Source organism: Phacochoerus africanus, chromosome 2 (assembly GCF_016906955.1).
Source record: "Phacochoerus africanus isolate WHEZ1 chromosome 2, ROS_Pafr_v1, whole genome shotgun sequence".
NCBI lineage: Eukaryota > Metazoa > Chordata > Mammalia > Artiodactyla > Suidae > Phacochoerus > Phacochoerus africanus.
Window position 1 is genome coordinate 145,911,555 of NC_062545.1, and position 7,483 is coordinate 145,919,037.

Below are 7,483 nucleotides of genomic sequence, written 5' to 3' on the forward strand. Positions count from 1 at the left end.
TCAGTGAATCCAGAACCAACCCTCAGAGCCAGTCTGAGAAACGAATAGGTTTCTCCTCCCCAACACAGAGCTCTTCCTCCTCCCCCAGGCTGCCATCACCTCCCCCTCAACAGCCCGTGTCTCCTGGGTCCCTGGGGGGTACACCCCAGCCTCCTCAGATTCTGCAGGGACCTTGGGCACTGGGAGCCAGAGCTTGGAAATGGCCACTCTGGGCAGCACATGGAGGGGCTGGTGATGAACTGGGTCAAGGGCACGCCCACTGAGCTGGCTCACTTCTCCTCCATCCCTCCACCTTCCAGAAGCCTCCTTCTGCCCAGAACCCTGCAGGACAAGGGGCCCAGAGCTCAGCCCCCTTCCTGAGGCTGCCGCACATGCCGCAGTCAGGAGTCCCTTGGCTGCCCACTGCCACTGGCCCATGCCACTGTTCCTCTTAATGGCACAGCAGTTTGATGGAGGAAACAACCTGCAGAGAAGCCAAAGGAAAATAAGTGCCATTGCTTCTGCGATGTGTGAGGCCACTTGCATTATCTATTCACCCCAACAATAACCCAATCTTTATGAACCAAAAGACCAGAGTCTGGTCAAGTCCTCAAGGTCACACAGCTGGTAGCTAGCTGAGCAGGAAGTTTAAACCAGTTGCCCAAGACTCTAAAGGCCTCACTTTCTGAAGCAGCTCATCCAGAATAGCACTGTTAGTGGCCAGTGGAGGACAGAGATCTAGGTCTCCCGCGTGGTTGCTGCGATCACACAATGAGCACGTTCCACAGCTTAGCTGGTTCTGGCCACACATCTCCCTGCTTTGAGCCCCCCTGCTGTGCTCTGGAAGCAGGGAAATTAGGCCCCCGTCAGCCACATCTGTGCTGCTTGCCTTTCTACAGCTTCATGGACAACTCTGATCTCCTTCTTCGCCCAATGCCTGGAATTGTGCTGCTTGGGCTCCCCTACCCAAGACCTCATTTCCTGGCATCTCCAGGCACCTGCAGTGCTCTCTTCACAGAAGGCTCTCCCCCTCTGCAACCCCAGCTGTACCCACACTCCCCCTAGCTAGGCCGGTATTGGGGCCTGTGATAGGTCGAAGGAGGTGGGATGGGCTGAATTGCGTCACCCCCTCCCCCCAATACATGTGGTGAAGTCATAACTCCCAGTACGTTGTATTTGGAGAAGGGGCCTTGAAGGAGGAAATTAAGGCTAAATGAGGTCACAGTGGGCCTTGGTGCCCTTATCCAATCTGACTGGTGTCTTTGTGCAAAGGGGAGATTAGGACAGAGACGCACATAGAGGGATGACCGTGTGAGGACACGGGGAGAAGTCAGCTTTCTATAAGCCAAGAAGAGAGACCTCAGAGGAAACCAACTCCACTGATGCTTTAATCTTGGACTTTTGGCCTCCAAAGGGGCAAGAAATTAAATTTCTGTTGCTTAATCCACCCAGCTTGTGGCACTTTGCTATAGCAGTCTTACCAGACTAATGCACAGAAAGGTGTTTAGAAGGTGTGTGTCCAGGACCCTAGATGCACAGCATGGGGAGGGGCTCTGGACTGAGGCTTGGAGAACAGGGTGGAGCTGGTTCCAACACAGGGCTTGGGGTCCTTGGGAAAATCGAGTCATCGGTCTTGGCCCCATAACTGCTCATCTCACAAAGCTGGGGTGACCTCCAACAAGACAATCCAGGGGAAAGCCCTACAAAGACTGGCGAATCACCTTTCCCATAATTGTTTCTCCTTCGCCGTTGGAGCAGCCGCTCAAGTTAGCAAAATGCACAGACGATGACTAGGAATCACAAGGGGTGGATGGTGCCCTGCTTTGTGAGTCCTGCAAAAGACAGGGGTCATGGCTGCCACCCCTCAGGCTCACACTGGCCGGAGGGACCTCCTGAGCCTTCAGACCCAGCAGTGGAACTGACCTGCTCCATCTGTGGGCCTGGGTGTCTGTGTTAAGCCAGGCAAGCTACACACAAAGGGCACCAGGATCCGGCCCTAGCCCCAGGGAGGGACTCTGGTTTGGAAGGCATATGCACTGACTGTCCATCTGGTTTCCTAGGGCTTAGGATCTCAGAGAGAAAGTAAAAAGGAAAATGCATAGAAAAGTCCAGAAGCAGCTGGCCTGGACCGACAGTGAACAGCCTTCCACAGTAATTCTGACAGCAGCAGGAGAGCACATCTTTGGGTCAGAATTACTGTCTACCCCTGCAACTTGAAGCACTGTTGATTTGGAGGTCTTAGCCCTTGGTGGGTGGGGGCGCCCCTCCCACAGCACACAGGACCGGAGCCGGGCTGAGTGGGAGATGGAGACTGGCCACGCTGCAATCCTCAGGATCCTCTACCAATGGTAGAGGAAGGAGGACCCTCTGCTGTCTGGGGGCATCCACCCCAGATGGCCAAGGGGAAGCTGGAAGCTGCAACACACATGGGCAGGAAGGACTAGTCTGGGAGCCACAGGAGGCTCTGGGGCACTTCTCAGGTCCTCTTGTCCAACCACAGGGTCAGTGAGAAGGTCTGACAACAGCCCAGCAGGAGACAAACCTTCCCAGGTGAAGCTGCATGGGCCGCCAGGTGAAGGGCCCACCAACTGCGGTGCAGACCTGGGGAGCCTCCAAGCCTGGGAAGTTCCAGTTGCCAACAGTTCTCAGGACTAGTTATAGAAACCAAAACCAGCAGCCACGACACATACTCCTTCCTGTTTGCTGTTGTATATATATATACATACATATATATATTTTTTTTCCTCCTCCTTTCCCTATTTTTAAAATTTTGGTAAACTCTTTCTTGAATGGCAGCATAAATATAGACAAGTACACCAATGCCAAGGGCACAGCCAGGGGCATATAGAGAACATACCTGTACCTCCTCACCCAGATCTATCTTCCTCTGTGGTGTATATAGTAAGGAGATGGCTCATGCTCATAGCTGTGAAGGTTCTTCTTCTTCTCCTCCTTTTTTTGGGCCACCCCTAAGCGTGTGGTGTTTCCTGGCCAAGGATGAGATCTGAGCCACAGTTGCAAGCTACTTCACAGCTTTGGCAATGCCAGATCCTTAACTCACTGTGCCGGGTCAGGGATTGGACCTATGTCCCAGTGCTGCAGAGATGCCACTAATCCCCTTGTGCCACAGAAGAAACGTCAGAAGGTACTTCTCTTGAAAATGAAGCATTTGCTAATCTTTTTTTTTTTTTTTTTTTTTGTCGTCTTTTTAGGGCCGTACCTGAGGCATAGTTCGTAAGCGTAGTTCTCAGGCTAGGGTCGAATCGGAGCTGTAGCCGCCGGCCTACACCGCAGCCACAGCAATGGCAGATCTGAGCTGTCTGCAACCTACATCACAGCTCATGGCAATGACGGGTCCTTAACCCACTGAGTGAAGCCAGGGATTGAATCCACATCATCATGGATAGTGGTCAGGTTCGTTACTGCTGAGCCACAACAGGAACTCCCATTTGCTTATCTATTCTACCGTGGATGGGTATTTGGGTGGTTTCCAGTGTTTTGTTACTACCAGGTGATGCTGATATGTCTATCGGTGAAGGACATAGGCGTTTCTGTCAGGAATATGCCTAGGAGTGGAGCTGCTGGGCCCCAGGTGTGCTGATGCTCAGCTTCCATGACACACCTGTTTTCCAAAGTGAAGGCACCAAGTTCCACTCCTCCCAGTAGTGTGTGAGCTTTCTCCGTCCCCACAGCAATGCTGAGGAATCTGGTTTTCCATGTTAGCCTTTCTGGTGTGTGGATGCTAGTACTGCAATATAGCGTTAAAAAAAAATGTATCGAAGTGTCATTGATTTACAATGTTGTGATAATCTCTGCTGCACAGCAAAGTGATTCAGTTATATGTACATATATTCTTTTTCATATTCTTTCCATTGTGGTTTACTACAGGATATTGAATATAGACACTGAATATAGTTCCCAGTGGCACCTCATTGTTTGCATTATAGTTTTCTTTAAAAAGACTTTTTTGTCTTCTTCTTCTTCTTTTTTTTTTTTCTTTTTTCTTTTAGGGCTTCACCCACAGCATATGGAGGTTCCCAGGCTAGGGGTCTAATAAGAGCTGTAGCTGCCAGCCACAGCCACAGCAATGCCAGATCCGAGATGTGTCTGTGACCTACACCACAGCTCACAGCAATGCCAGATCCTTAACCCATTGAACGAGGCCAAGAATAGAACCTGAAAGCCCACGGTTCCTTGTTGGATTCACTTCCACTGTGCCACGATGGGAACGCCTAAAAAAAAATTTTTTTTTAATGGCTGCACATGTGGCATATGGAAGTTCCTGGACCAGGGATCTAATCTGAGACCCAGGTGCAGCCTATACCTCAGCTACAGCACTGCCAAATCCTTTAACCCACTGAGCTGAGCCGGGGATCGAACCTACACCTCCACAGCAACCCAAGCCACTGCAGTTGGATTCTTAACCCACTTTCACTATAGAGGAACTCCCTACAGTTTTCTTTTTATAAAATTTCTCTTTTTCTCTCTCTCTTTCTTTTACAGCTTCATTGACATATAATGTATCTATTTAAAGTGTCCAATTCTGGAGTTCCCTGGTGGCTCAGCAGGTTACAGATCCGGTGTTGTCACTGCTGTGGCCAGGGTTTAATCCCTGGCTTTGGCACTTCTGCATCCTGCAGGAGTGAAAAAAAAATAAAATAAAATATCTAATTCAGAAGTTCCTGTCGTGGCGCAGCGGAAATGAATCTGACTAGGAACCATGAGGTTTTGGGTTCGATCCCTGGCTTTGCTCAGTGGGTTAAGGATTTGGCATTGCCGTGAGCTATGGTATAGGTCGCAGACCCCTATCCTGGGAACCTCCATACGTTGAGGGTGTGGCCCTAAAAAAAAAAAGACAAAATATCGAATTAAATAGATTTTAGCTTCTTCATACAGTTGTGTAGCTACCACCACAATATTAGAACATTTTTATCACCCATCAAAAGAAACCTCATACCCTTTAGCTATCAGCCCCCAACAACCTATGCCTCCAAGCCCCTGGCCAACACTAATCTATTTTGTCTCTGTAGACTTGCCTATTCTGGACCTTTCATATACAAGGAATTATATATATATAATTTGTGACTATATATGTACATTTTGTGACTAGCTTCTTTTGAAGAGCTTGGTGGTTTCAAGGTTCATCAATGTTCGCTAGAGCGTGTTAGTCCTTCATTCCTTTTTATGGCCAAGTAATAGTCCACTATATGAATATATAAATATACTACATTGTGTTTAGCCATTCACTGTTTGAAGAGCATTCAACTTGCGTCTACCCTTTGACTCTTGTGGATAAGACTACGGTGAATGTCCATATACAAACTGTTGTCTGGATATACATTCTCATTTCTCTTGGGTGTATACCTAAGAGCAGAATTGCTGGGTCAAATGGTAACTCTATGTTTCACTTTTGAGGAATTTTTAGACTGTTTTCCAAAGTGTCTACACCACTTAACATTCCTACTGGCAACATACACAAATTCTGATTTCTCTGTATTCTCACCGTCATTTGTTATTACCTGTCTTTTTGATTATAGACATCTGGATATGTGTACAGTGACATCTCATTTGGTTTTCATGCTTTTGCAGTTTTAATTGGTGTTTCCTTGATGACTAATGGGATAGGGCACATTCTCATATGTTTATTGGCCACTGGGACATACTCTCATGTAGTGTCCTCTCAAAACTTCAACCGCTTTTTCCCTCTTGGTTTGCTTGCCCTCTTCCTGTTGATTTCTAGGGGTCCTTTTATGTGTTCTGGCTATGAGTCCTTTGTCATATACATGTGTTGCAAACATCTTCTCGCAGCTGTGGCTTGCCTCTTCACTCTCCTGAAATCTTTTGAACATAAACTCTTCATTTAAAAATAGTAGGTCCTGCAGACAAAAAAAAACAATAAATAAAAATAGTAGGTCTTGGAGTTCCAGCTGTAGCTCACTGGTAACGAACATATCATCCATGAGGATGTGGGTTCAATCTCTGGTCATGCTTGGTGGGTTAAGGGTCCAGTGTTGCTGTGAGCTGTGGTGTAGGTTGCAGATGCAGCTCAGATCTGGTGTTGCTGTGGCTGTGGTGTAGGCCCACAGCTGTAGCTCTGATTTGACCCCTACCCTGGGAACCTGCATATGCTGCGGGTGCAGCCCTAAAACAAACAAATAAATAAATAAATAATAAATAATAATAGTAGCAGGTCCTAGGAGTCCTGTGGCTCAGCTGGTTAAGAACCTAACATAGTGTCCCTGAGGATGCAATGATCCCTGACCTTGCTCAGTGGGTTAAGGATCTGCGCTACCATAAGCTGCAGTGTAGGTCGTGGATATGGCTCGAATCTGGTATTGCTGTGGCATAGGCCAGCAACTACAACTTTGATTCAAACCTAACCTGGGAACTTCCATATGCTGCAGGTGCGGCCATAAAAAAGTCAGTCCAGGAGTTCCTGCTGTGGCATATCAAGTTAAGGATTTGTCTTTGCGGCACCTGTGGCATAGGTTGTAGCTGCAGCTTGGACTGGACCCCTGGCCTGGGAACTTCCATATTTGCCATGGGTGCTGCTGAAAAGGGGAAAAAAACTCAGTGTACATTATACATTTTCTCCTTCCTCTCTTCCCATCCCCCTATCTTCTTCTTCATCTTCCTTTTTGTGATCTCTTCAGAGAAGTCAGAAGCCCTGCCCACAGTCCTTGTAGACGTCAGCTTTACCATAATGGTCAAATTCAGTGGCGACTTCCTGTTCCAAGTGTAATTTTCTTTCTTTCTTTTTTTTTTTTTCCCCCAAGTCTAACTTTCAATGATGCTCCCTCCCAGGCAACGCTGGCTGATGACTGAGTGATTGTGAGGCCTCTGCCACCACCAGTATGGTACTGGTCAGTGTCCCATTGTCCACTGTGTTCAAGATCAAACAGATGGGAGTTCCCGTCATGGCTCAGTGGTTAACAAATCCGACTAGGAACCATGAGGTTGCGGGTTCGATCCCTGGCCTTGCCTTAGTGGGTTAAGGATCTGGCATTGCCGTGAGCTATGGTGTAGGTTGCAGACACAGCTCGGATCCCGAGTTGCTGTGGCTCTGGTGTAGGCCAGTGGCTACAGCTCTGATTTGACCCTTAGCCTGGGAACCTCCATATGCAGCGAGAGCGGCCCAAGAAATGGCAAAAAGACAAAAAAAAAAAATCAAACAGATGAAAAACCCCTTTGGAGCCCCCACTTGGAGAGCTTGATTGAATCAGCCTGGGTCCAGTCAGAAAAACAGAAACCTCTCTAGGTGTTTGATGCAGAGGGAAGTAAGACAGAGAAGTGGCCACAAAAGTGTGGAAGGATGGGAGAAAGGGAGAAGTCAGGGCCAGCAGACACGGGGAGGAAGGGATGATATCAGATGTAAGAAGCACAAACCACAGCACAGTATTTGTTTTTGAACCGGACTTGACTCTTACAACTGAATCTCTTTAGCTCCTGTACACCTGAAAATTTACCCCAAACTCCTGGGAATTCCTTGCCCATTATAAGCATT